We start from the raw sequence: 27874 nt of genomic DNA, 5'->3' as shown, positions 1-27874 counted from the left end.
CAGAATTCCAGATTTTATTTGATAGTAGATAAACAGCATGTAACATTTGGGGGTAAATGCCACAACATAAAGTGTAAAATATTGGCAATACTTCTCTTTCAGTAAAATTACCTGCAGCTGTATTAACAGATGACTTGTCATTTAAATTAAAAAAGAACTAAATTATAGGCAATTTGAACTCATTTATCTTTTTTTAAGTCCATGCGAGTACTGGCAAAATTAATCTCCCCCCAAAGAATGAACAACTAGTTTGAAATGTCAGTTCCCTAAAGAGACATCTATAGACTCCAGCCTATCCAAATTAAAAATCAGAATTTAAAAGAGGCATTGAAAAATTTAAATTTATTTGAAACACATGAGTTCAATTTTTCTGCAATATAAAGATAAGCTTTTATTATTCACCTATTGTGGCAAAGAATAGTAAAGCATGTTTTATTTTTCCCCATTGATATCAAAATGCTGTATTAATTCTAGGGGTGCTTTGAAATTATAATTATTTCGTTTAGGTATTACTTAGTTTATCCTACTCCAAACTCTGAAAATTGAGCCTCCTTACCACTTAATTTTAATACTGAATCTGTTTTGTGGCTCAACAGTTTTTCTGAATGATAACTTCATTGGCCTTCATATGTATCTGATAACACTAGTTTTCATTGTAAAAATATTTATTGGATATGTAATATATGTCACTAGTTTGGAATTTTGATATTTATTTATTTATTTATTTATTTATTGGAATTTTGATATTTAATAGTTCACTTCTTAAATTTGAGGGGTGGATGCTTCTGAGTAGAAAGTAGATATAAGCTGCCTTGATGGTAACCATATAAACTATTCTGTTCTTTCCACATTGATATTCTCCATAAATAATATCGCATCACTCTAATTAGAAGTTTACATGGAATAATATTTAATTACTCACCTTATATATCCTCCAAAAGAAATTCGAAAGCAATTTGCTGATTATATCTGTTACTTGGCTTGAATATGCATAACTAATATAATATATACATTTCAAATAAATCTTGGTAGCATAATTGTGTATTGATGCTGTGTGTTTAGGAAAAGGTTACTAAAGTAGCTTCCTTTTCGGGTGATCACCTACCTTTAAAAATAAATTCCTTATTTCTGTACTGTCATGTATGGGTCATGTTGGAGAATTTAAATTTTAGCTAATGTTCTCCTCTTTACTTATATTTATTTATCTTATTTATTTTTAGATGTCATGCAAAACTTTGAAACTTTACGTATCTATTGGGGCTGGAGATGTGGGTTGCCAATTGTTTGTTGCTTTTGCAAGCTACTTGGATTCAGATCCCAGTACTCAGATGGCCACTCACAACCATTTATAATTTCAGTGCCAAGGGATCTTATGTCATCTTCTGTCCTCTATAAGCACCAAAATGTGCATGTGCCCACACACATATAGACTGATTAAAATGATAGAAAATAAATATAAAAATAAAAGCCTTTGAATATCTATGTAGTCCTAATTAATATTTTAATTATGCATTTGATTGTGTGATGATTAAATCATGGATAATATAGACAGCTCTTTTTAAAAGTATAAGAAATGCAAAATAAATGATAGTGATTTTTACAAGTACTAAATAAATTATTGAATAATCAAAGCATAACTGATAATTGGGTGAAAACGTAAAATCATAAATACCCCTTAAGTAACAAAAATATTTATCATATGTACCATCATGTCCCGGTACAATGTAATAACAAGAAGATATGTATGTCAAAGTATCAGTAATGTACCCAAAATAGGATACCTGGATATAGTATATGAGCTTATAAACATATGCCAATAATTTTTGGTACAAGTAAACATGTGTGTGTGTGTGTGTATGTGTGTGTGTGTGTGTGTGTGAGAGAGAGTTTATATTTTATATAAAGGTGCAGTTTAGCCTTGATTATGCTTGTACATTAGTATATTAATGCTTCAACATACAGATTATAGAACTTGAAGCAATAATAATTTAATATTAAATCCTGCGTATATTTTTATGGATAGATAAAAAAATTGTAGCAAACTGTAGGTAAATTCACTGTTTTGAAACGATTATACTGAGAGACATTTAGTGAATTTATTATTTTGCAGCTAATTTATGGGATCTATTATATATTTTGGTATACATTGAATTAATGTGTTTCTCAGATTGTCCTGAGATGGCTGAGGTCAAAGCTTCAATCTCACCAGCAGCTAAAATTACAGATGTGACCAATCTCTTATATTTTACCATGTACAGATGATTAAGGTGCTTTTTTTTTCTACAAGGTAACCTATTGTCTCTTCATATTGCAATCATTATTTGTGTGGTTAAACATTCATGCATGTGTACGTGTGTGTGTGTGCACGTGCATGTGTGTGTGTGTGTGTGTTTGTGAGAGAGAGAGAGAGAGAGAGAGAGAGAGAGAGAGAGAGAGAGAGAGAGAGAGAGGAGATTGATATCTTCCGTAATTTCACTCTATGTTGTGTTTTTTGAGGCAAGGTCTTTCCTTAAAGATGAAGCTCATGAATTTGACAAGTCCAGTGGACGAGAAAGTTCTGATGCTCCTCCTGCTGCTGCCTCCCCAGCACTGTGATTACATTATACATCCAGATTTGTCTGTGGGTGCTGATACTAAAGCTCATGTTCAGATGCCTGCACTGCACTTAATCGAGTCTATCCTCAATACCCTGTGGCTAATGTTTTAAAAATCTGCTTGTGCCTTTCTTGAAGCTTCCTATTACCAACTAAAACAGGTTCACTCCTGAATTTCCAGAGAACTAGTCCTTTCTGCTTCACATTTGTAAATTTTAAATTTTATTGCTTTTACATGTACATAAATGCACATGTGCAAAATGTAAAAAGATTGTGCTTCATAAGGAAAGCATAGAAAATTCTTAAACTACCCTTATTTCTCAATTTCTTTATAGCCTTGCTCATAAGAAATGCTGAATATTTATAGAATTCTGGTATTGTTAATACTGTTATTATAATGAATAAGGTTTAACTCTTCTTTCTGATTTACATGAGTCACATGCATATAGGTTCTCTCATTTTCTGTCTCTCCATGTTTGTACATGTGTGTGTGTGGTACAGGTTGGCTGTCCTCTCTTACACACCACACACACACACACACACACACACACACACACACACACACACACACACACACAGGTCTTTCTGGAAGGGTTTGAAATTCATCTGGAGCCTGAAAAGTACTTTTTTAAATTGATTTCAGCCTTCTTCTCTTTCCTTTAGCCCCTGACCTACATCATTTTCTTAATTCAAAGCAGTAATCTCAATTCTTACTTTACCTTGAGAATATCTAACAAGGATTCTTCAGCTTGCCAATAAATATTTTATGATTGTACTGTTTTCTAGACATGCCTTTACTTGGCCTATCCCACTCCAAGGTTTATATACTCCTGTCCAATCTAATTTCTCTCAGCCTTTCTCATGTCCATCCTATGTAGAAATATTGTACAGGTTAGTTTTTGTCAATTTGACATGAACATGATGTCATTAAGTGACCAGGAGTAGCTACTCTTAACTAAAGAATTGCCTCCATTATATTGGCATTATATTATATTACAGTGAGCATGTTTGTGGGAAGTTTTCTTAGTTGTTAGTTGACATATAAGGGCCTTGTACACTGTCCTTGCTGCCATCTCTGAGCAGATGTGGCTGGGATGAATAAAAATGCTTGTTGAATAATCCAGGGGAAGTAAAACAGTCTTTCTCCATGGTATTATTAGCTTCTGTTTCTGCCTCCAGATACCTGCTGGATTTCTTGTTTTGTTTTCTGTGTTAGAGAAGATGTCTTCTATGGCCTTTGACATTTGAATATATGTTCCTCAGTCTATTCTGTTTCGAGAGGCTAGGAAGTATGGTCTTGCTTGAGGAAGAATGTCACTGGGACAGGGTTTGAGAGTGTAAAGACTAGTGCCATTTTTGAGTTGTCTCTTTCTGCTTCCTGTTAGCAGTTTAAGATGTTAACTCTCAGTTTGATGCTCCAGTGGTCATACCTTTCTGATTTTATGCTTTCCCACTGTGATGGTTATGGACTCTTATCCTTCTGGAACTATAAACCCAAATAAACCCTTCCTTTAATAAGTTTCCGGGGTTGGGGATTTAGCTCAGTGGTAGAGCGCTTGCCTAGGAAGTGCAAGGCCCTGGGTTCGGTCCCCAGCTCCAAAAAAAAGAACCAAAAAAAAAAATAAGTTTCCTCGGTCATGGTGTTTTTATCACAGCAAAAAGCCATAATTGATACAGCTGCCTCCAACAATGGATGTCAATGGATTACAATTTGAAAGTCAAATTAACCCTTTCCTCCTCAAGTTTATTTTGGTCATAATGTTTAACACAGAAACAGAATAGCAAATTAGGACAGATCTTATTTAATCTGTTTATTTCATTTCATCTTTAAATTATTTCTCCCACTCCCTTTTCAATTTCACTAATATAAATGCCTAGTGAAGACTATCTAAATGTGAAATCTAAAACATTTCAATCACATATTGCCTTCCAGTTTTAGACTACATTTCCCTCCCCATAAAAGATAAGAATTTTCAGTATATTCACTCTACTGTGAATACAGAACATGTGTTAAATGAATATTAGCCATTTAATAAGTGTTATACAAGATATAATCCATAGATCCAGAGTCTAGAGGCAATGCATGGATCTCCCTGGAAGAAATTGGATTGGATTTTACAAATGGACTTGGGGTAGGTGGAGAAAGGAACAGAGGGTAGTAGGTGTTTGGGGAGATCAGGTGGAGGAAAAGAATGAAGGGAGAGAAGGCTGGAATTGACTGAGCATTTGGAGTATGATGTTGAAAAATAGTGTAGTGGAGACTTCCTGGAATATATGAAAGTGATCCCAATGAGAGCTTCTAGTAATGGGTAATAAGGACTCCTAACTGGCTGTACCTTGTTACCAAGGCTTCCTGTGGTGGGACTGTGTTGCATTCAATTTAGTTGTTGAATTTCCCATGGAAATTCCCAAACAACCTAGGTTTGTTGCTGAGACAAAGGTTGCTCTCCAAAAACTGAAAACTGGCCCCATTGTTGATGACAACACCTACACAACTCATTGAACAAGGAGAAGTTGAGCTGGTGCATACACAAAGCTTTCAGTCCTACACTCTAGTCTGTTTAGTGTGGCAAGGTACTCTGTAAGCTACCAAAAGAGAAATAAACACAAAACCAAGGAAAAAAAAAACCTTTGACCTACAATTTTTCCTTCCTTCAAAATATGCTAGGAAACCATGGCCCAGGACCTGTGGGAGTAGCCAATCAATGTCTGATTTAACTTAAAGCCCACTCTAGGAGAAGGAACTTATACCCAACACTGTTTGGATAAACAACAATGAGAGACTAGATAACTCAGAGACCTAGGGTAAAATCATACACTATTGGAGAAAAAGAAGTGTACCATCACAATGTCTCCAATGATATGACATTCTGCTAAACTCATAGATCAGTCCCTTATCCCATCATCATCAGGGAGGCTTTCTCTGGCAGCAGATGGGAGAGTTTAATTGGGAGGTCTTTATCAAGTCCCTCACCCCTGAGCGCAGGAAATTCACAGGTGGTAGAAACAGTGTAAGAACCAAAGCAGACGGAAGACACCATGAGATCAAGCCCCCTGAATCAACCATGCACAGTGCATATGCCCTCATGGAGACTGAGACAGCAAGCATGGGGTCTACAAGGAATTATACCAGGTCCCCTGCATATATGTCATACACATTATTGTCTTTAGCTTAGAATTTTTATGGGACCCCTGACTGAGAAATAGTGGGTCTTTGACTCTTGTGTCTGTTCTTGGATCTTTTTTCCTTTAATTGGGTTTCCATGTCCAAATTGCCATATGATAGTTTTTGCTTTATCTTGATATTTCATTTTGTCATATGTGGCTGTATCTCTGAGAAGCATTTTCTTTTCAAATGAGAGACAGAAATGGAGTAGATCTGGAAGAACTCAGAGGAGTAGAGGGGTGAATTATAATCAGGATATACTGTATGAGAAAAGAATTTATTTTCAATAAAAAGAAAAAATCTGGATTAGAAATGACCATATAATATATATCTCCTTTACTTCTCTTTACTTTGCATATAGCTGACCTAGTCATTCAGTGAATCCCTACTGTCTTTTTTTTCTTTTTTTTTAGATTCAATTGATAAGATATAATTTCCCACTTAAACATACAAAGCCCAGTACCATCCATCCCTTAGGAACATTGATACCAACCTATAAATACGCAGAGCAGAATCTTAACATCACCTGCCCTGGCTTCTCACCCTCTCCTCTTCCTGTCTCTTCCTTTCTCCTAATCTCCTCCTCTTCCTTCAAACTTCTCTTCTGCCCATCCTTCCTTCTCCTCCTAAGCCTCCTTCTATCCTGTACCTACCTCACCTGTGACATCATCCTATATTTCACCCTTTCTGTCTAATTAAAAAAAAACTTTTGCATCCCCAGTGTCACTCAAAAGCTTTACTCTCTATGGTGCCCTATATTATTCTCTGGCTTGCTTCTCATAGTTCTGCTCTAGCTCCGATGGGTGAACTAGTTCTGAGATTTTGTTTATGGCTTTTCCTCATCGTTTGACACTTAATCCAGGTTCCTCTTTCTATCTAAAACACTCCACTCTGCAGTCTCTCCTGCTCCTATTGGCTTGGCTGTAATCAATGTTTCATGGAGATAGGCATCAGTTTTCTAGAAAATCTGTCTTGAAATTCTTCCATGAATTGCAATTCACTGAGCAAGCTCCTGTAGTCCTAATTATAACCACTGTTTACAACTATGGTGGAATTAAAACTTATTAGCCATATATCTACTACCATAATGATTAAAAGCCAAGTACTCTTTGTATTTTCTTAAATATATGTGTTCTCAATCTATTAAGTTCTATTAAGTAGAAGTCATAACTAGCCATCGACTAAATGATTAAATGACCTGCTATTTGGCTTCCTGCATAGACGTGTGTGTGTGTGTGTGTGTGTGTGTGTGTGTGTGTGTGTGTGTGTTCTTAAATTTCCCTTTGGGATGAGGAGGTTATGAGTATTTACAAAATGTATTTTCAGACATCAGCTTTCCATGAATATGTTCATTACATTATTACTTCTTTCAATTTTGTTATTAAATTTTAAATGCCCTAAGTATTTAAAGTCATATTTATTTAGCATACTCTTTAGAATGATTAAAAAATGTCCTGTTTGTACTATTTTTTGTCTTCATTGGTATTAAAAACTTTAGTAAATGATTCTGACTTTAAATTATTTGTGTAAAGAATTTGTGTACAGTATGATCTCATTAATTCTTTTGCCAAAAGATTAAAAAACTCAAATCTTTGCAGGATTCAGCAAATCCAGATTAATACAGCTTAAAAATTACAAAGGGGTTTTTCTCTTGGGAATTTGATCAATTATTTTAATTATATCCCTCCAAGTAACTACAGCCAGTAAGGATCATCCTGCTTTTTAAATTCTTTGAGCCAGGAGGGACCAGCCTGAAAAAGTTGTTTTGCCTGTTGTTCATTACATTCATGACTACAAAACTCTTGTTTGAAATGTAGAATATGGCCAAGAATTTTGGGATACATTTAACAAATGTCTTAGTTCATCGGGACTTCTATTACAAGTAATCATAAGGCTTATGAATAGTACAAATGTTCTTATCAGAAATCTAGAGACTGGGAGTCCAATTCACCAGTAGATTCTGTTATCATGAAGGCTTTCTTTCTGATTCACTGATTGTCTTTCTAGTTAAATGCTCTTATAGGTTTGAAGTCTTTTTCAGACTTCCCTAATCAAATTTGGGTTCTGCCTTCTTTACCTAATCATTGCCTGGAGGTTCCATCTACATATACCATAAGCATAAAAATTAATATTTTAGCATGGCAAGTTAGGGCAGCCCAACAGTAAGGCCATAGCTCCTTCAGTTCTTCCCCTAATTCCTCCATTGTCAGCAGTCCAATGGCTGGCTTGGAGCATCTGCATTTGTATTGGTCCGGATCTGGCATAGCCTCTCAGGAGACAGCTATTCCTTCAAGTGATAGTCCAACTGTGCTCATAAGAGTTCTGCATTGTACCTAGAACACATGTTGTTGAATTTCACTTTTAAATTTTAAATACAACTCCTGGACCATATGAAGCTCAAAATGAAGGAAGACCAAAAGTGTGGCTGCTTCACTCCTACTTAGAAGGGGGAACAAAATAATCATGGGAGGTAGAGAGAGGGAGGGATCTGGGAGGGAAAGAGAAGGCAGGGAAATTGGGGGCATGATTAGGTGTGGAAAGGCTAAAGGAAAGGGCATCCAGAGACTGACTACCCTTCCTAGGGATGCATCTAATCTGCAGACACCAAACCCAGGCACTATTGCTGATGCCAAGTAGCACTTGCTCATAGGAACCTTGTATAGCTGTCCACTGAGAGACTCTGCCAGAGCCTGACCAATACAGATGTGGATGCTCCCAGCCAATAATCAGACTGAGAATCAGGACCCCAACAGAGGGGTTAGGGAAGGACTGAAGGAGTTGAAGAGGTTTGCAACCCCATAGGAAGAACAACAATATCAACAAACAGACACCCCAGAGATCCCAGGGAGTAGACCACCAACCAAAGAGTACACATGGAGGGACCTATGGTTCCAGCTGCATATGTAGCAAAAGACTGACTCATCTGGCATCTATGGGAGGCCATTGGTCCTATGGAGGCTTGATGCCCCAGTGTAGGAGGATGCTAGAGCAGTAAAGAGGAAGTGAATGTGTGAGTGGGTGGAGGAGTACCCTCATAGAAGCAGGGTGAGGGTGAGGGTGTAAGGGCTAGGGGGGAAAGGGGATAATATTTAAAATGTAAATACATAAAATATCCAATAAAAATAAAATTAAAAAAGAAATGTAAGTCAATAAAATAACCAATAAAAATAAAAAGGATTTAAAAGTAAAAGAACCAAAACTCCACAAAACAAAACAAAAAGAAATTAGTCCACAAAACACATTTAAGTTATTAGCTGCTACAGAAAAGATACACTTCATTGCGTATGGTCTTACAGTTCATTGTGTGTGTCTGTGTGTACATGTGCAAGTGTGTATCTATATCTGTGTGCCTTTTCTGTTGTACTGGTTTCTTTGTCATTGACGATGTTTGTCTGTACATGAATGCTTAAATATGCATAGTCATGTGGACATTTGCATGTGAGTTTATGTGTATGTATCTGTGTTTGTTTATGTTTCTCTACATTTCACCTGTGAATCTGTATTTGAACTAATGTCTATGAAAGTTGGTGAAGCCCATGCTTGAATGAATGTTTTTACATTTCTCTGTGCTTCTATGTGCATGAGTAATTTTGGCTGAAAAGGACTGTGAATTAGGATGAATATGCCTTTATATAGAACTATATTTTTATTGTTTATTTTGTTTATTTACATTTCAAATGCTATCCTCCCTCCCGATTTCCCCACGAAAATCCCCCACTACACCCCCTCATCCTACCTCCACGAGGATGCTCCTCTACCCACCCACAACACCTTCCCCCTCCGCCATATCATCCTCCTAAGCTAGGGCATCAAGCCTTCACAGGACCCAGATGCCATCTTCCCACAGATGCCAGACAAGCACATTGTCTGCCACATATATGTATGTACAAGCATGAATATTTGCTGGCATGTCATTGAGAATATTTGTCTATGTGGAAAGTAGCTCCAGTTGTAGCCTCAGTCTTATATCAATATTATGAAAATGAATCAGCTTTATCAAGAAAGTCCTTAGATTCTTACTGTTGTAAATAATGTTTAAATTGCAATCATTACAAGTTCTGCTGCTTCTGTTTCAAGAGTTTAGTTTAAATTTTATCAATAATTTTTTTACTAAAATTGCTTCCTTCTGTGTGCCTATCATTTATAATCTATAACCTAAAAGAATAAAAATATGGGTCATCTATAGAAGTGCCATTTTTTAATGCACAGCTTTCCCTGGGCTTCCAGCAAAATTGCAAATTGTAGCACACTTAATGAGGATAATAACCTAACAGCATGCATGTTGTTTTCATAAACACATTTTCCTAATAACAGACTCACATATGAAAGAAATCATTTAATCAGTATGAATTCCTTTAATTTGTCACCTATCCTGATGTGGGATTTATGTATCCCTCAAAATCTCTTGAGTTAAAACTTGTCCTAGGAGACTATGAACAAGATGTACATGTTAATGGAGGAACTTTTTCTTTTTTTGTCCCGTTATTATGGCTCACTCTCCTGATTGTTGAACCTGTGGACAATGCTGCCAGCATTTCCATCTTCCCATGTGTCGACAGTCTGGTAATAATAATGTGATGTTTTTTATCCGAGGCTTCATATTAGCTAATGAGAGAAAGCTATCACATAAATAACAATGCTATTCTTTCATCCTTTGTCTTCTAGGAGAATGATATTAAATTATGGGGCTTGCATACTTAATTATCAATAGAAAGTAGTCTACACAATTACACAAGTAGCTACAACTTCTTGGATAGACATCATATATTAATAAATAAAATCTTTCTGATTGGAGTCAATTATGAATCCTGTCTGAATGAAGGAATAATGAAAACTACAGAATAGTAAAAGATTTACACTATGACTGCATGCAATTAACAGAGAATTTATCAGGATAGAAAAGCATTGGCAGGTGGAATACTTCTAATTAACTATGCTTTGGATGATTTACTTGTATTTATAGTATCTTTATTTAACTTAATTTTTTATTAACACCTTTGTTACCACTATAAGTTAAACATCAGCTCATTCAATTCAGTTTAATGTTCTTGAAATCTAAGATAACTTAAATTCAAGTACAGGAAGATACAATATTAATATACACACACAACTACCAATTTGCATGATATTTTTGTGTGTAGTGTTTCTTCTTTCTATCCTGAAGAGGATATACTTTCATTTTCTTGGAATATAAAACAATGAACCTGGAAATTGATTATTCTGTAGTTCTATCCTAACAGAAAACTAAATTTATTAGTTTATTTTTTGTGATGTAACTATAATAAGTAAATTAATAGAAGCTCATAATTTTGATATTTCTAGTATCCTTCAATCATATAAAAGTTGAAGGAAGCAATAAAGTATTATGCTTTTTAAAAGTTATTCTTTATAATTAAAATATGTTTTTCATAAAGTATATTCTGACTATGGTTTGCCCTTTCAAACTTCTCCCAGAACTTCCCCATTTCCACACTCACCCAAATACACACACATGCTTTCTTGCTCTCTTTCATTAGAAATGAATAGGCCTTCTTTTAAAGAAATAAAGTAAAATGAAAGAAGATAAAATAAAAATTATAAAAAAGCCTGAGCAAGAAAACACAAACAAACAAACAAGCAAACAAACAAACAGAAAAAGAGACCAAAAAAAGAAGAAACACATAGATAGGGGGATACACATATTGCACATGCAGAAAATCCCATAACCCTAACCCTAACCCAAACCCATAAAGACATAAAATTAGGAAACATAATATATAGGCAAAAGACCTGTTGTGGGATGATGTCACAGGTGAGGCAGGTACAAGATAGAAGGAGGCCTGTCATTGGATGAGAAGGAAGGGTGGGCGGGAGAAAAGTTTGAAGTAAGAGGAGGAGACTGGAACGAAGACAGAGGAAAAGAGGAGGAGGATGGCCGAGAAGACGTGGCAGGACAATGGAGGCTGACAATGGAAGCCACATTAGCTTCCTCCATAAACATGTGTGCCTTTCAATATTATTTGTCTCTCTGATTTATCAAATATAAAAAACATCATCTGTTAGTAGAATGTCTCCAGCCCATTCTTGTCCCAAAATACAAAAGTGTATTTTGAACAAACCTTGAAACCTAAAAGTTGATTGATAAAAATGGCATGGCTAAATTTATATAATGAATACAGTCATTTTTCCTAAAGTGAAAGCAAACAATTTACCATTGCAATGCAATTATAAGTTGACACTGCCACATAGAATATAAGACATATGGTTAATTTTAATTTCAGGAAAACTATAAATTAATTTTTTAAATTTAAAAATATGTCTGATGTAATAATTTTGTTTGTTTAATGTCCTCATTGCTGTGATAAAATACTTCAAGCAATTTAAAGTTTACTGGCTACAGTCCAGCCTGGCAAGGATGCCAGGGTGGGTAGCAGGAGCATGAAAGTGGCTAGTCACATTGTATCCACAGTCAAGAAACAGAGATAGATAGATCCTCACTCACTTATTCAGTCCAGGACCACAGTCTATCAAATGGCGCTGCACACACTGGACTGTGTCTTCCTTCTTTGAAGCCAGTCTAAAAGTCCCTCACATAAACACCAGGAAGATTCTCCTCTAACTCATGTCAAGGTGACACTATTAACTAGCACACCTGACAATCCTAACTATGAAATAATTTAGTGAAATGACTAAGTCAATATTAAAATACCTTTACTTGTTTCCCATAATTACATAATGAAATATCTCCTGATATATTCCAGAAACTAGAACGACATCTGTAGTTTTGAAGCCCCCTTGGTTCCTGATGAGACAGTCACCTTACTTCTTACTGTCTGTAGATACCTACAAGTCCAGTATCTGCTAGATTTCTTATTTGACTTCATTCTTGGCTTTATTACTGTGTCTACATTCTCTCTTAAACTCTAACATAATAGCTCTATGGCTATTTAAAATTGTAGGTGAAGAAAACTTTTTGAAAAACAGGACAATTTTTAAGCTGAATTTTCAGTTAAAGGCACATTCTGGATTGCCTTAATTCTTTTGAATCTAATTTGTTGATTTACTCTAGACTCATGAATAAAATATATGTGAAGATCCTTAAAACGAAATATGTATGTACTGGCAAATTTCATGAACTTTTGATGGGAGGCTTACATGGTTTAATATATTACAAATATATTCATTGGAAAATGAGTCAATTTTTTAATTATAATTTTTCATTGTCTAATAAAATTATAATGAAGTCCCTGGAAAAGTACTTACATCTTCTCTTGGCAAGATCATGTTTGGCCATAGCATAGCTAAAAATGTTTCATAAGGCAAAATAAAACAGCATACCTAAAGCCAAAATATCTTGTCAAAAACTAAATGAATAGAGCCATACCATTCTTGTAACCAAAATATCACTGTAAATATAATCTATGAGATTAAACCTATAAGCAAAATCTTGAATTGTATTAAAAGTTGCATCATGGTGTCTCAAATGTTTTAAATAATATTTAATATATATCTTAAAATTTGAAATACTTCAGCTTTCCCAAAATAAAGCTTAAACCAACTACATATTCTATTTAAGTTTTGGCTGTTGCAACTGCAGCATTTTCTTAGCATGTCAAGAAAAGGACTCAAAAGCTCCCTCCTGATGGGATAATATGGTGATGAAGTAACAGCACTCATAAACCTCCATATTTTAATCTACTTCAGTATAAAGAAAAGCAACATTTGTACAACTTATCTAGCCACTTCGGAAGATAATAAAATTGTTTTTAAGAAAAAGCTAATATTGGAATCTAATTTTTCCGGGGAAATTTGGGAAAAAAAATTCGTCTCACCAAGAGTCTAAGTAGCTTCCTAGGGCACAGTATAATTAGCATTGTGAGTGGATCCCATGGAAACATCCCAACCCTGTTTGTGAATTCCTACTGGGATTTTTGTAATTGATCCACAATGAGATAGCAAGAATAATTCTTCCGACATTAGAAGTCTAAAACAAAGAAGGATAAAAGAAAATGTATCAGAGCCAGTGACAGCCTTCTCTTATGAAAGGAACAAGTAAACAGTCATGCATTACTCAACTTTCTCCTTGATATTTTTCTGTGATCTCTCAGAAGGAATTCCCCAGCCTGGATTGTCTTGGGTTAAAACATATATTGCTAGGGAGATGGTTTGCTGAACGAAGTTCTTGCTGCACAAACATGAGGGCCTGAATTTGATTACTGCCATCAATATCAAAGCAGGACGTGACAATGTGTGTCTATATCCCAAGCACAGTGCTAAGACAAAGGAAGATGCTAGAAATTTTATGAAGTCCCTAAAGAAAGCAGTATCCAGGATAAAGCAAGCTATAGAGCAGCAAGAGGAATCCAGAAGAACTGGGAAAATAGAACATAATCTCCATGCTTGTGGATGAAGAAAATATTATAGAACAACTTGATTTATATACACTTTAAATAAATTCCATTAACCACTCTCTCATAAATAAGTTACTGGCAGCATGCATGTAGCCTTGTTAATGGTGATTTAATATCATGAAGAGCATCTACCATTATTCTCAGGAGCATGATGAAGGATGATGATAATGATAACTGTTGGAAATACATCTTTGAAATTCAAAGTTTAGGAAAACATTCATATTTAGTGAAATTATGTAAACTTTCAGGTTAGGAAAGAAGCTTTACAGACTCATCCAGGGTTAGAGGCACTAGTTTTCACAATTGTTAAGCTACTTACTTTCCCTGGAGGCTATGACGGTAGAGATTGGGAACATGAATGCTGTTTTAAAGATGTGGCTTTGAAGTTTCATCTGGATGAGAACCAGTATGTTTATCTTGCATGGATTATCTGTGCACCATTGCCTAAATATGTAAAGCTTAAAACAAGGGATTGTCTAGTTATATCTTCAATAGTACTGAGATCTGATTGTTCAGAAAGGTTAAATACTAATGATGTATTAACTCAGTCCTTCTAAAATAGTACTATTGGTTTGAAATTGAAAATTATTTCAAAGATTTATTATATCTGTGTGTCTGCATATGTCTCTGTGCAACTGCAATGTGTGTATAGGTACCTGTGAAAGCCAGAAGAGTTATCTTCTGGGGCTGGAGTTATAGGCAGTCTTTAGTGGCCTAATATAGGTGCCAGGAATTAATCTCAGATCCTTACTTTTATAAAAGGCTCTTTATGGCTATGCCATCTCTCCAGCATTTTGCTTCATTTTTAAGCATAGAATCAAATATATTTGGAAGAAGTGGATCCACATATGTTTAGAAATTAAAGTTGATCCAATTTCTGGCTTTTATTAGGAGTAATAAAACTGCATGGCAATTTCAAAGAAAACAATTAAAAACTGATTATTTTTTTAGATCAGTATCCATTTAGCATCACAACAAACAAGATGGTAACCCTACACCTTAGTATGAAATTAACTTTAAATCATGTTATCATTCTCCCTAAGTTTTGTTGCTTGGGCCTTTAAAAAGTGAAAAAGATTATTACTTCAGCTTTGTTTTTTTCAACATATTCTCACACTGTAGTCTTGGTTGGCCTTCAACTCAGTATGTATTTCAGGCTGGCCTCAGGCTCTCAGCAGTCCTCCTGTGTGAGCTTCCTAAGGATTGAGATTTCAGTAGGAACCATCAGACTTCACTTTGGACTTCATCTCATTAATGCTAATTCTGGAAATAGATATGTTAATACTGAAAGGCAAATAAAAAGAAATCGTTCATACTAGCAAATGAAAAGGAAAACTGCTTCTGAGAGAGACAGACAGAGACAGAAAGTTAGAGAGAGTCAAAGATAGAGATAGAGAGAAAGAGACAGAGAAAGACACACAGCCTCATTTTAATGCAGGACATTTGATTGGAATGTTTCATTAGTCATGAATTTTCTTGTATGCTTATTCTGGAACTTTGTCTTCTGATCTGACCCCTGCTAACTTGATTTCTTTCCTCTTACGTTTTTCTCTTCCACTTTCTTCCCTTCTTTACTTAGGACATTATTGGAAAACAATCACTTTGAAATATTTTCTATTTCTATACTTAAAAAAGTCGAGAAAATATAAATATTCAAGTTCTCTTATTACAATTTTCTTATTTTTTATCACTTTTCTGGGAAGAGATTTATTGAGGATGATTGTAAGATTCATATTTATTCCTTCTGAATCTTACTGTATACTAATATAAATAAAGTTACCTTTGCATTATTTCCAAAATACAATTTATTTGTGTATTTGGGAACAGAGTATCAGTATTATAATTGAGAAAGCTGATATGTAATTTGTTTACAATAATATTGGAATAATGTTTGTACTGAAACAATGGTCGGTAGAGCTAACATCTTACGTGAGCTAGCAAAACTAAGAAACTCATGTCAGTGTTATTATCGAGTGAACTTTAGATCTTACTTTCATGGCATGAGCTTTTCACTGATAGCTCTTTGCTGTTCTGTGATAAAATTTAGAAGAGAGAATTGTGTTGAGTGGTATTTCAATCTATTACTGTTTTCCAACAATGGGAAAAAACTTTCACAATATTGAGCCAATTTCACTTAAAAAAATAAGACATTTTAGACACAGATCTCATACATACTTATTTAATTTTTTGCTAGACTATTAACTAATAGATTAGTATCTTAAGTGATGTTTACATTGGGAGGCAAATAAATTTGAAACTAAAAGATGAATTCTTGTTGGGTATTCTCAGAATGTTGGCGACCATACAGAAAGACAGGGTAAACCCTAAGGTCAGGGACTGCCAATTGTTCTGAAAGAGGAGTGATCTTTTCAAGTGAGCAAGTATGGATCAAAGAGTTCCATTAAAACATAAACAGAAAAGTAACAGTTAATAGAAAGTTGTGTACAGAAAATGAAACAAGTTCACATAAAATCTAGCAAATGGAGTGCATTTAGCAAGATGAAGTAGTATAAGGTATCATATAATGCTTCCATTTCTTGCCTACAATACATAACAGACAATGAGCTGGTTGAGAGATGGAAAACACCAAGTCACATTTTTAAGGTTCAAGGAACTGGAGTATAGTTTTACCCTCAGGTTTTGTTCTACTACAGATATTTCTTGAGACATGAGCATTATAACACATTTTTGGAGAATGTGCTTGGGAATTCTTTGGCGAGAATATGATCTACTAACAAGCATTAATACTATGTAATTTAAAACACTCATCTCTGAGTAATGTAATAAACTCATTAACTTTAGCATATATTTACTATAAAAGGATAGACATTTGATATTTGTGGTCTCAGAATAAAATTATCACTATTTTCATGAGGAGAAAGTTCATTTAAAACTCTTATATGCAGATATAAAACAACTTAATGAAATTCTTATGATTCTATACAGGATGTTGAATGAAGGATGACACATGTAATTAAACATTTATTTTGCATGTGTTTCATCCCTCATGAGTATGCAGTAGTGACCTAATTTTAATTTAATATCAGGACCACTAATAAATTTAGACACAATCAAGAGCAAATCAATTTCAAAAATTATTAATAAATTAACACATTCAAAACTCTTTAATTCTTCAGACACTATATTTATTGATGCATCGTTATTGAGGAATGTCCTCCTATTTGTCAAATAAAAATGTTATACCAAGTATCAATTAACAGTTATAATGACTTAAAATAATTAAAATAATGACCTTAAAATAATTTAACTCTAAAGTAAATGATAAACTTCATTTTTTGTATGATAATTTATAAAGTTTTGTGTCTGAAAGTATTCTTCTGCATGTATAACTTATAAGTCTAAGCTAATAAATGATACATTGTGGACTTGCTTATTTTTATTTTCTGAAGTTTTCAAAATTTATTGTTATGAGTTTATTATTCAATTATGAGAAAGACCATGTGGGTTTTAGAGTGTGTGAATGTATGTGAATGTGTGTGTGTAAAAGTTTGTGTGCATGTGTACACTGAATGTATATATGCACATTTATTAGAAACTAGAAGAGACAATCAGATCTAGTGGAGTTGCAGTTATATGTGTTTGGTCAGCTACCTAGCAAGGGTCCTAGAAACTGAAGCCTGTTTTAATGAAAGAGCAATAAGCACTTGAAACTACTAAACCATCTCTAAAGTCTTTAAGTTTTGAAATAGAAAGAGGGATTCTACCAATATGGCTATTAACGGACTGTAATAATGACAAGAACTTACATTTGTCATTTGTTACATATCCTTGGTTAAGCTATTGCATAAAAATGAGGTCTTAGCAATATATGAAATATTTCTAAAATATTTAAAAATCATTTAAAGTACATATAGTCTCTTAAACACATATAATGTTCTAAACTTACATCACACTATTTAAAGATATTTGATCTGTTGAAAATTTTAATCATTAACAGTTGATACACTGGCATTTGATAATACCCTTATATTGAATTGGTGGAGATCATTTCATTGAAATAAGAAATGCATTTGATACAACACAGGTCCTGGAAAGAATTTTAAAGGTACAAAGGCTCTTGAAGAAATCACAGGAAGGTGGACTGAGGACAGTTCAAATACTGAGAGCTCTTAAAGTGCTTACTACCAAGGCTGGCAAGTTAGGAGGTCTTGTGCATAGGAAAGGCTCTTTAGGATGCTATGAAGATCTTAGGCATGGTCTTTGATGATTGAATGTAGAAAATCACAACACCTACTTTTTTTTCTTCCACCCACCCACTCCTACCTCCCTGCCCTGGCATTTCCCTACATTGGAGCATGGAGCCTTCACAGAACCAAGGTCCTCTCCTCTCATTGTTGTCCAACAATGCCATCCTCTGCTACATATGCAGCTGGAGCCATGGGTCCCTCCATGTGTACTCTTTGGTTGGTGGTTTGGTCCCTGGGAGCTCTGGGGTGCCTGATTAGTTGATATTGTTGTTCTTCCTATGGGTTGCAAACCCCTTTAGCTCCTTCAATCCTTTGTCTAATTTCTCCATTGGGGAGTCAGTGCTTAGTCCAGTCACTGGCTGTGAGCATCCACCTCTGTATTTATGTCATAGTGAGGAAAAGATCCATTCACCTTCCAACCGTGTAACCTCTTGAGCAGAAGAATGAGGCAAGGCTATTATCATTAAGCTTCAATCTAATCTGTCTAGTACCTTCACATACCAGGTACATATAAAAGAAAAGAAAGAAATTGCCAAGTCCCTTCTCATTCACATTCTGGAGACTCATTTAAAAGTGAAGCATTAATCAAACAATGCATGAGGGTTTTAGCATATGCTGGACCAACTTTTTCGATCTTTCCTCCCTCCCTCCCTTTCTTCCTCTCTCTCTCTCTCTCTCTCTCTCTCTCTCTCTCTCTCTCTCTCTCTCTCTCTCCCTCCCTCCCTCCCTCCCTTTCCCCCTTCCTTCCTTCCTTCCTTCCTTCTTTCCTTCCTTCCTTCCTTCCTTCCTTCCTTATCTCTTACTTTTTGTTATTAGTTTTGTTTTTATGTGACAGTTTCGTTTTATGCTCTAGACTGCATCTAACTTGCTAAGCAGACAAAAATCCTGGTGATTCTGTTTCCATATCAGTAGTGTTCTCAGATTGTGTAGATGTGTGCCACCACCTACACCTATAGAGGTGTGCCTTTTATCTGTAAATGGAATAGAACATGATGGATTTAAGATAATGAATTTAAGAGAGAAGTGATGCCCAATTATATTCATTTATGTTCATATTCCATGGATTCAGAATAGTGTCATATATGTTTAAGAAATGGACTCATTTGGTTACTTAGGAATATGTAAGAAAAAGTGAAAGTGTCAAAAATATTAATGATTTATAATAACGAGAAGAACATGTTTTAGAATTTTAGGTTGTTTGAACACATATATTTCTACTATATCTGAAAAATTATTCTAGAAGATAAGGAGTTTTATCAGTGAAACCAAAAAATTGCCTATGAAACATGGATAATCTGAATTTCTTCTTGCTGATTGCTATTCTTTTATTATAGGATTCAATCCAGGAATCCTGAGGTGCTCTGTTTAGGACATTCATTCTTATTCTAAAACAGAATCTAATAAGTCTTATTTCATAGAAGCTCTATGAGGCTTCTAGGAGCACTGGTCATCACATTCCTCTTTCCATCATGTTTGTGCAGCACCTCCTTGAAGTTTACTTTTGATTATGCCCCTTCTTGTTATCTCTTCTGATCCCTTGGAGAACTATAGCTCTTTCCCCTAGAGACTGAGGTTGCCATTCAAACCTCAAGGAGCTCCTCTAGATTGCAGTAATAAGTTGAGAAGGAGACACTTCTTCACGTTAAACCTTCAGAAAACTTTAGGCTTTACTTTAGCTTGTGCTGACAAAATTGAGATAGGGAAGTTCTTGAAAAATTCTCTAATCTTTAGGTTTCCTCATATTTGTAGAATGAACGTTTTAGTTAATTGCTTTCTTTATTGATTCAGTTTTATCTTTCTTTATCTATATCCTAAATTAATTTCAATTTCAAACTTTTAGTTTTCAAATTATTAAGCAGGATTAACACCTTAATAAGCCTCTTTTTGCCAACATGTTGAGGGATCCTACTCATAGGTGATATCTGTGCTGTCCTTATGAAAAGGACATTGTTATTTTCTTGATTTGTAAATAACAGGTTTTAAGCAACTACCTTGAACACTAAGGCAAATTTTTGCTAGGTTTTAAAATCACCGTATAGCTGAAACAGTGATAAATTTTAGCAGTTTGATCAATGTTTTGCTGTATCATATTATGCTTTTTCAGTCCGAAACTTCTCTAGTTTTAAGTAACTAAAATATTTCATTTATAGAAAGAATCCAAAAATAAATGTCTCAGCTTTTTAAGTATGCATAGAGAAGCATAGATGATTTATTTTTGGTGAAAGGAAGAAAGCCTAAATTTAGAAGTCATTTTACTTTTACTATATAGTCCTGAAATACAGATATTTTCAGTTTTTGTGTTTCATGTTTGATCAATGAATTAAAGAACTAATATTTTAAAAATCTAGACTGGCCTTAAGCTTTGTCATCACAACTGCTGAACCATTCCTTACAGAGGAAAGGGCCAGCTTTCCAAAGCCCAAACTAATATACTCATCAACACATCAGTGCTTATACTTCTGAGTGTGCTTTCATTTCAATACGTTTAATATAAGTTTTTATTTATACACTCAATATTGTAACTCTAGCCAGTACATCGGTTATATAACATATATCTTCTCATAGGCATATCATAGCCTTCTCATTTTTAGGTACCCTAGAAAGTACTTTTTCATATTGTCTCTGCTTTTTATATATAATTACATCAGATGAGAGAAAGACCATGAAAATTAGTCAGTAAATAAACTAGAAAATCCACTGTACACACACACACACACACACACACACACACACAAGAATACCAATTATCTTTCATATTATAGCTTTACTGCTCTTTAGGGGAGGTGGGTTACAATCCTGGAAGCAATACTTCATACAAACCCTGGTCCCACAATGATATTCATCATATCCTAGTCAACAATGATTTGAGGCAGATAGTGAAAATGCATATTCAGAGTCTTTGCAGCAGTTGGACAAACTGCTTTTAGGTTTTTGAATCTGATTTATTTTAAAGGAGTTTTCTATGTAAGATATGTTGACTAATTCATTTTAATATACTTTATAAAGTTTCTGAGCAAATAGCAGATGAGAAGGAAAAATGAGGGAAAGACAACTACCATAATGGGAGAGGCATTGCTTTAGATCATATATAACTCAGAACACAGCATCAGAACACCCGTCATCTAATATACTCATTAGCCACTGGTACCCTAAGACACCTCCTTCCAAAATCTGTGTGTGGGAAAGATTTACCATTTTTGGTTTGATTTCCATTATTAAGGCTCTTTAGAAGAATAGAGCCAGGCCTGATTTGATTGTTGCCTTATCCTCTTTACTTTTGTTAGGTTAGACAGCCTTGTTGATCAATAGGAATAAAGTCATCATTATGATTGGGTTTAAGGGACTAAATACACTGTTTTTATTATTTCTTTATTGGTCATTTTACTTATTTACATTTCAAATGTTATCCCACTTCCTGCTTTCCCCTCCACAAATTTCTTATCTCATCCCCCCTACTCCCTGCTTTTATGAGGGTGCTTCCTTCCTACCCCCAATCCCACTCTTGCATCTCACTACCCTAGCATTCCCGTATGCCAGGCATCAAGCCTTCACAGGACCAAGGGCCTCTCCTCCCACTGATGCCAGATAAGGCCATCTTCTGCTACATATGCACTTGAAGCCATGGGTCTGTCCATGTGTATTCTTTGGTTGGTGGTTTAGTCCCTGGGAACTCTGGAGAGGGGGGCTGGGTGGTTGATATTGTTCTTCCTATGGTAAATATACTATTTTCTGATTCCACAGAAAATTTAAACTGAACACAGTGCCCTGGACTTAGAACATAAACCATTGTTTTACGTACCCTCTATCTTCCTCCTCAAAAGTTAAAGAAAATACAATAATAATGTATTTCTAATTATTTCAGTGACAGTTTCAAATATACTTTATTTCTTTTCCCATGGAATTAAAGGATTAATAAAAAGTTCAAGATTGCCACACAAACAATATTATTCTTTAATTTATATTCAATGTTTCACCATCCATTGATTTCACCATATATATACATATACATATACATATACATATACATATACATACACATACACATACACATACACATACACATACACATATACATATACATATATATTGAATCAATGTGTTTGTCAATGAATGAATTTTCATAATTACTTAAATTGTAAAATGTTAAAAATCACTCATTAATGTGACTTATTATATTTATCTATATCAGTCATTGATCAATCAATCATGTCTAATATTCACCTTCTATCACTTTTTTTTGTTTGAAAGACAGATTCTTTAAAAACAGTTCAAAAGAAGACAAATGGCTTATGTAAATAACTAGTTCAGTCAAATGCTTAAAAAGATCTTCCAAATAGATTTCTGACTATTGGTCCATGTCTTATGCTGTCAAAAATGTGTCTAAAGGTTCAAATGATATGAATAGTAGAGCTTTATCTCTATTTGAATTTTGAGCAAACATGTATTATAAATATTTCATGTTGGCCAGAAGCTCTTCTCTGTACAGCTGCTTGGAACCAAGTTAATCAGAGTCCTTTGTGATAGAAACCATTCAATTAGAAATAGATGTCCTACTTGAATCCTATCACATGGGTATTTCTACCCCAGGATCTGAAAGTCACATATCCTGCTGTTATTACTGACATGAGATGATCCTGCCTGAAAAGAAAGACATAGGTGATTTGAAGAACAGATGAAAGTCTTGCAAAGGACCTCTGCCAGACAAGCGGAGGTGCTGAGACCGAGTACTTGTCAACAACCTGAAGATCCTTTTTAGTAGTGATGTCATTGTATGCCTTGTGACCTGCTTTCAATTAGGGGCAAGAATGATAAATTTGGGGTTGGGGGAATTGTAATTTTGTTTGAACCTTTTATTCATAACATAAAATATATTCATTCCTGGCAGTAATCCTGATATTAGTGGAACAGTGAAGTTTGCATTGTGTGGTTGGAACCCTACACATCTACACAGGTACTTCAAAGATAACAAGAGATAAAGCAAGTTAATATAAGATAATGAAAATATAGAATGATAGAGGCTGTAGTAATTATTTTGCAATGGGCATGTATATCAAAGCATATTATACCCTGAAATATTAAAAAAGAATATAAAAATAAATATTTAACATCTAGCTGCTTCTCAGTAAGAAAGAATATCAACTTGATGTTGTAGTATGTTAACAATTTAATTGTAATCAAAATACATTTTCTCATTTTAAATTTTATATCCCTCTGCATTTGGTAATTGGATTGTTCATGACAAAATCAATAATAATTAACATTCTTAATTATAGAAATTGCACATCTACATTTTAACAATTTAAAAGTTGTTCATATAATCAAGTTAATATAATAAGAGTTGTTAATATAATCAGTACAGATAATATAAAATTTTATGTATATGTGATGTGGTAAATAAAACTATCTTAAAAATGTAGAGTCCTTAGAAAAATGTTAGGAGGAGATACCTTTCAGAAACATGGATGAAAAGCTTTGCAATAATGGAGGCTTATTAAAGCTTTTATAATATATTTTGAGCAAGCTTTTAAAGAAAATTATCCATTGGAAAAATGCCACTTCAACCACACTAAATTTACATTTTTTTACTTTCATTCAAACTATGTAAATATCTGACAGTGAAATCTAAATCATTAATGGAAATTACTGTAATGGGTTTTATGTCTTTGACATTTATTTCCTCTGTTTGTATTTTTTATTTATTATTTAAAGTACACTGAAATAAAATTCTAAATATGAAGCAAACTATCTGATAAATTGATAATAGCATCTCTTCTTTTTGAAGATAGTAGATTTATACTCTATGACAATTTGTAGTCTTTTATTTATATATATATAAATAAAATATAATAGATATTTATATATATTCAATAGTTTCAACCTCAAAGTATTTAGAAATAAAGTCACATTTTATTATAGTTGCTGCATGAAATGAGGTAAAGTAACATTGGCAGTCAGATAAAGATTCAGATTATTTAAAAATTTGTGACTTTGTATGTCCTGTCTGTTATTTATCAAATTGACAATGCACTTTATCATATAATAAAGTTCCTAGGTATATTTTGTGTTTCAGAGGTCCACAAGCTGTCTAGATATTCTATTCACATAGAGCCTCCTTTTCTTAACTGCTCAGTCTACCACAGAAAAATGACATTGACAAGTTGTCCTTCATAGCAGTAATTTATTCTAATAAAAATGGAGCTGGATCCAGTGATACATGTGATAATAAGTTTTATTTAATCTTCTATTAATTTGTAATCAGCAACCATCCTGAGAATCCCCACACTTCTGACCTCATATAGGCCCAGTTGCATTCCAAAGGCCTTATTTCAGACTACCATTGTATTGAGGGTAAGGCTTAACTATATAATTTGAGGGAAATAGATATTCATTATATGCATCATGATTCCTTTAAATGGGACTACTACCCATATCCTCAGTCCCCAATAGTACACCCAGATCCTTTAAACTTCAGAATTAATATATGCTTGTTTACTCTTACAAGTCACTGGCAGTGTTCTCTTACCACTTGTCTTAAACCTGTTGTCACACTACCTTAAATTACTAGAATTGATACTGATACTCACTGAGCCATGGCAAGTTAAGAGAGAAGTGAAGCTGGATCTGTACTCTGATTCTATAGTCACTACTGAGACCTGCTGTGGTTTGGATATGCTGTATTCTTCTTTGATTATTGGATATTTTATGCATTTACATTTCAAATGTTATCCCCTTTCTCAGTTCCTCTCTCTCCCACATCTCCTTTCCCTGCTTCTGTGAGGATCCTTTCCCTCTGACCCACCCACTCCCACTTCAAACCCTGGCATTCCCCTACACTGAAGAAACAAGTCATCACATGACCAAGGGCTTCTGTTCCTATTGATGCCACCCAATGCCATCCTCTGCTACATATGTGGCTGAAGCCATGGTTCCCTTCATGTGTATTCTTTGGTTGGTGGTTCAGTCCCTGGGAGTTCTGGGGGTGGGTCTGGTTGGTTAATATTGTTGTTCTTCCTATTGGGTTGCAAACCCCTTCAGCTCCTTCAGTCCTTTCTTTAACTCCTCCATTGGGGTTCCCTGCTCAGTCTAATGGATGGCTGTGAGCATCTGACTCTATATTTGTCAGGCTCTGGCAAAGCCTCTCAGGAGACATCCATATCAGGCTCCTGTCAGTAAGCATTTCTTGGCATCAGCAATAGGTACTGGGTTTGGTGGCTCCATATGGGATAGAACCCCATGTGGGGCAGTCTCTGGATGGCCTTTCCTTCAGTCTCTGCTCCAGACTTGGTCTCTGTACTTCCCTCTGTGAGGGATTTGTTTTCCTTTCTAAGATGGACTGAAGCATCCACACTTAGCTTCTTGAGCTTCGTATGGTCTGTGAATTGTATCTTGTGTATTCCCAGCTCTTGGACTAATATCCAATTATCAGTGAGCACATACTGTGTGTGTTCTTTTGTGACTGGGTTACCTCACTCAGGATGATTAATATTTTCTAGTTCAATCCATTTGCCTAAGAATTTCATGAAGTTCTTGTTTTTGATAGCACAGTAGTACTCTGTTGTGTAAATGTACCACATTTTCTCTATCCATTCCTCTGTTGAAGTTCTTCCTATCTTCTGGCTATTATAAATGAGGCTGCTATGAACATAGTAGAGCACGTGTCCTTGTTATCACAAGTGGAGCATCTTTTGGGTATATGCTCAGGAGTGATATAGCTGGGTCCTCAGGTAGTGCAATGTCGAATTTTCTGAGGAACCTCCAGACTGATTTCCAGAGTGGTTGTGTGAACTTGCAATCCCACCAACAATGGAGGAGTGTTCCTCTTTCTCCACATCCTTGCCAGCATCTGCTGTCACCTGAATTTTTGATCTTAGCCATTCTGACTGGTGTGAGGTGGAATCTCAGGGTTGTTTTGATTTGCATTTCCCTGATGATTAAGGATGTTGAACTTTCTTCAGGTGCTTTCAGTCATTCAATATTCCTCAGCTGAGAATTCTTTGTTTAGCTCTATGCTCTATTTTTTAAAAGGGTTATATGGTTCTCTGGAATCTAACTTCTTGAGTTCTTTGTATATATTAGATATTAGCCTTCTATTGGATGTAGGATTGGTAAAGATGTTTTCCCGATCTATTGGCTGCTGTTTTGTCCTAATGACAGTATTCTTTGCTTACAGAAGATTTGCAATTTTATGGCATCCCATTTGTGGATTCTTGATCTTAGAGCATGAGCCACTGGTGTTTTGTTCATGAAATTTACCCCTGTGCCTATGTGTTGGAGGTACCTCCCCAATTTCCCTTGTATTAATTTTAGTGTATCTGGTTTTATGTGGAGACCCTTGTTCCACTTGTACTTTAGCTTTGTATTAGGAGATAAGAATGGGATTGATTTGCATTCTTCTACATGCTGACAGCCAGTTGAAAAAAACACCATTTGGTGAAAATGCTGTATTCCTCTTACCAGTTGTGCGCTAAAAGATTGATTTCTAGAGAGAGATAAGACTCCTTGGATATTTCTCAAAATTATAATTGACTGGTATAAACCCAGTCTTATACTCACCTATTTTTATAGCCACAGCTGTTGAGAAATTAGGATTGGATTGGCTGTGTCATGACCAAATAGTATTTCAGAGCCCTTAGTATGGATTCTTTATGTCCTCTCTTTTGTAACTATCCTTCATCCTTACGGGGGAAATTAAGTTTCTATGTGTCGAGGAACATTTACATATCATTACGCTCTTCAGATGTGCATCCTTTGAGGAGCCCACCAAGTTTAAATTGCTAAGAAGTTATTGTTTGAACTCAATTGGTCTAAAGCTTCAGAGGAAATTGTAGGATGGAGTTGGGTCTATAACAGGGAGATGTTAGGGAGTACAATAACCAAAATACACTTTATATATGTCTGATTGCCAAAGAACAAATTCAATAAGCATTAAAAAATAAAAATTATTAAAATTTTAACTATGTTAATGTTGCCCAAGGAAGTATGTTTGCATTCAGAGGTTGTGGGGGAGTGAGGGCTCTAATCAGTGGATAAATCAAGCAATGCACGCTTAATTTGATTACATTATGGAACATTGGGTCCTAGTTGGAGGAAGCAACTTTAGTTGCTGATGGCCTGTCATTGGAGTTATGTCTCGGCCTCTGTGTTTTCTTTCAGCCTCTCTGCATCCAGACCATCTTGAGGTGAGCTTCCTCTTTCAATATACATTTCCAAGACAACAATACCTTTCCTTCTTTCAGGACCAAAGCCACAAGGCATGCCAACCTTCACCTAAAACCCCTGAAATTTGGGGTAAAAATCAAATTTTCTCTTATTAAAATAGTTTCTTTCAGGCACTTTGTCACAAGAACAGAAAAATGCCAGAAAGGGATATAGGGAGCCCAAACTGTTACAACTCTGTGAATTTAAATACAGATGATAGTTTTTCTAACTAGAATGCTGGCTACACATGTAAGAGAATTGGAAGAAATTTGACAAAGACAACTAACACTAACCCTTAGCCCATTCATCCAAACTGAC

The 27874-nt window shown here is 34.9% G+C and overlaps 1 protein-coding gene across 1 annotated transcript in view; it reads left to right on the top strand.

Annotated features, from left to right (window-relative positions):
- The window catches only part of Dok6 (docking protein 6), a 443157-nt gene that overhangs the window by 47794 nt on the left and 367489 nt on the right, over positions 1-27874 (top strand). The gene's annotated exons all lie outside the window — the stretch shown is intronic.

This window comes from Rattus norvegicus, chromosome 18, assembly GCF_036323735.1.
Source record: "Rattus norvegicus strain BN/NHsdMcwi chromosome 18, GRCr8, whole genome shotgun sequence".
Classification (NCBI taxonomy): Eukaryota; Metazoa; Chordata; class Mammalia; order Rodentia; family Muridae; genus Rattus; species Rattus norvegicus.
The sequence above is the reverse complement of the archived record's forward strand: the minus strand, read 5'-3'. Positions and strand labels throughout refer to the sequence as shown.